The sequence below is a fragment of the Channa argus genome, chromosome 11, assembly GCF_033026475.1.
Source record: "Channa argus isolate prfri chromosome 11, Channa argus male v1.0, whole genome shotgun sequence".
NCBI classification, from domain to species: Eukaryota; Metazoa; Chordata; class Actinopteri; order Anabantiformes; family Channidae; genus Channa; species Channa argus.
The window spans coordinates 26,427,705-26,431,354 of record NC_090207.1 but is presented as its reverse complement, the minus strand read 5'-3'; positions in this window follow the sequence as shown (position 1 = coordinate 26,431,354).

The window sequence follows — 3,650 nt, the reverse complement described above, 5'->3', positions numbered from 1 at the left end:
GTTTGTTGTAAGACTCGTAAGTCTGCCGAGGGTGATCCACTAAATGCCACGGGATAGCGGGGCTTGCTTTGCTCCCGTTGTGTTGAAGTGATGATGACCAGTGACTCAAATGTTCTGGTTTCTGGACAACAGAGTTCTCATGAGCTCTGTTTAGTTCTGGAGTAGAGGTCACGATGCTTTGCTTGATCTTAATCCCAAAATACACTTAAAGAAGCAGCTCTGGGTATGGCAGCCTGATATTCTTGGCAGGGGCTTTTAAAAATCTTCATGTTCAGCTTCAAATCATGCAATTTGCAAGGGAACTTGCATAGGAAGGAGACATAACCCAGAGCTAAATGGAGGGCGTGACAGGTCAATGCCTGTGGCCCTCATTTAAGAATATAATCTTCACATTTCTATTTAAAGAAGATCTCCCTGCACTTTTTTTTTTTTTGGATAACTAAGTTCATTAATGAGTTCATGGCAGCACTTTAGGTTTGATGAGCGCAGCACTAATGGTGTGGCCAATCATGAACTATGTCACGAAACGTTGAAATTTTTTGTAACAGAACAATGACGTCCACATTAACCGTGGTGATGAACACTGACAATTCACATGACCTATGCTGCTTCGGTCCCAGTTCACCATGGTGAAAACAAAGGCTCTCCTGTTGCTAAATCAGGACTCAACTTGATCCTGTTCACGTCAGCAGGGCCTCCTGTTACATGCTCATCATGTGCCATCATGTCTTCACAGTGGCTGGGATGGAAAAGCCTTTGACCCCATGTTACATCGCAACATGAAGCCAGGAGCTGAACAATGGAGCAATACTGAATAATTCATGGGCAATAATGAAATGGTTAATCACATGTGCCGCTTTAGTAGTAGTTTTTAAAGTCCTTCAAATGTATGATTACGCTGCTACTGTAGAAGTTCCTCAGTTTGAATCCACCTGCCTGCATGAGTACTTCAGTCTTCTTCCACAGTCCAAAGACGTGCAGGTTAACTGGTGACTGATGTGACTACAACTGGTTGTGAAGTTACAAAAGTCACATTCTGATGTTTTTCTATATCATTCTGATATTTTACATTTAATTCAATTCACTTCAACTTTATTTATGTAGCGGAAATTCACAACAGCAGCCATGAATTTACATGATAAATTAAAGACACAACAAATTCCCCTTCAGCAAACATGAGGCAACAGTGGAAACGCATGTGACAGAACCAGGCTCACACCTGATCTTGGGTTACTAGTGGAGCTGTTCGGCTCTGTTTCACACTATTAAAATATTCATACACAATAAAAAATCTCAATGTTCACAGCCTTTAAACTTTAACTTATTGGAGTCCGTTGGGTATTCAGAGGCCTCCACATGGGCTCCCACATGGTTTCCCACAATTCTCCACTTATCAACTTCCTGTCTGATCTCTGCCCACAGACTCTAATGAATGAATAAAACATGCAGCCAGACTCAATTGTCCCCTTTTTATCTGTGTCACCCGAAGCAGTAAAGAGATATCATGATTCTGAAGAACAAAGAACCACATTCTTACTTACTGCTAGTCCGATTTCCTTCTAAATACATTTAGTCCAATTGAATTCAGGCGGGTTTGCTTTCCCCTGGGGTGCAGTTCTTTTGGGCACATCTAAATACAGCAATCACACTCAGTCACACCAAAACCTTTTACTGGATGAGATCTTAGTTTGGTCCCAAATGAGCACAGCTAGTTCGCAGCACATCTTCTTCTACAAGGTGCATTTTCTAAATTAGTATTTTTAACAATCCCTTCACAGACACAAAAACCAGTTGAGTTGCATCTACCCACATTCACAGCATCACAGCTGGGGTTTTATGTGTAATGTGTCTGTGTATGTTGTTTGGTTTGGTTTAAAAAAGTGATACGATCAAAAAATTGGTTTTGTCAATTGGCAATTTTGTTTCCAGAATGATGTTTAGTGTTATAGCAATTCAGAAAAATCTGTGAAATACACCGCCAGATCAACTTCCAGTTCAGTTTTTTAGTATCAGGTCTTATGACGCAGGCTTAGGGTTGATGCTGAAATGTTCATACTCATAGGATCAACACTAAATCTGATCTTAATGGGACTGAGCATAGATGCATGACCAAGGGTTGGCTGCACCTCAGACATAGACTGGATCCTGCCATTTGGGGATCCCTGCTCTATAACATCAGTGTAATATTACATGGACTGTGTGCTTGTGAAGTTTAATCAGTACTGTCCCACTGGGGCTAGAGTGACAATAGCTGTTACATCAGTTTTGTTTGACACATTGAATGATGTCATATTAACATTTGACGCTAATCAACTTTTTAAATGATCTGCTTATATAGCACTTTTTTCTATGGTGCTTCTCATTCACACACATGCTCACATACTGAGACCACCTGAATATTTTGCTTGTAACTTTAATTCAAAGAATTTCAAAATAATACAGTTGCCCTATAAAGTATTGAGATCCCTTCACTTTTTGCACAAATTGCCTGTAAATGTAATTTTAAATGGAAATACTATGTTACCCATTAATTTACAATCAGTCTATGTTGCCCATCAATCTAACCTATAATTGTTAAACTATACATTTTTTTTTACATTTCAAATTAGAGTCATAAATTGAAATCTTTCATCTACACCTGAAACACTTAGTAGCAGCCCCTTTGGCAGTAAATATTGCTTAAGTTTATATGTGTCTATGAGTTGCTAACTCCCTGGATTCAACATCAGTTTGGAAGGTAAGTGTCTGCCAACCTCTAGTTCTTCCCAGGTGTCTGAAATGGTTTGGCCTTGTAATGGCCCAGATGTGGCAGACCAGAAGAAAAATTACACCGGACCAAGTGTGCTGACACAGCTGCAATTGGCCAAGTCCAGTTGGCTACCTGATTATCCCCAGATGTCATGGGGTTTAATTCTGGGCTGTGGTTGGCCCACTCAAGTAAAGTTGAATATTTGCTCTATTGCAGGGGCATCACAGTGCAAATGTGCATTTGTGTCACAAATTATAATTCAGGACTCTGAGTTAACATTATATCGGGCTGTGAGTGCATATAGTGACTTATTCAGGGTTGAAACACACAGTTTAGGATTCAGGACCTGACTTGACTTTGCATACCCCAGACTTGTAACTTAGTTGTGTCTTGCGAAACAATGCCTTTGTTCCACTTCTGCCAGCTTCATTCTGAGGGTGAAAATGCAAAACAAGAAACGACATGACGATAACCCTGGCATGGATTCCATATTTTCTGTCCATACTGTAGCTCTCTGTATCTCATATTTTTTTACTCTGGTTGTAATCAAAAATATTTGAGCATGCCGTACTTTTTTCACCTAGATCGTCCTGAGATTCGGAGAATGCTGCGAGTTTCGTATTTGGAGCACTTCTCAATGACATATTGCAAACACATTAGTGCTCACGATGAAGTATGTGTAAACGGAAATATGGCTCGTGACAACTGGAGTGTTGTGCTGAGTGGAATGTAGAAGACACCAATGTGACTTTAATTAAGTCCCTTTGGGCTATTTCCTGGAAGAGTCACTTTGGCTAAGCAGGATGTTAGAGTGGAGCAAAGACAGTGAACATGCAGCACCATCGTTTACTAAAGCTGTATGGAAACTTGTGCTTGGCCAGCCTTCTCTCGGTATCCTAAG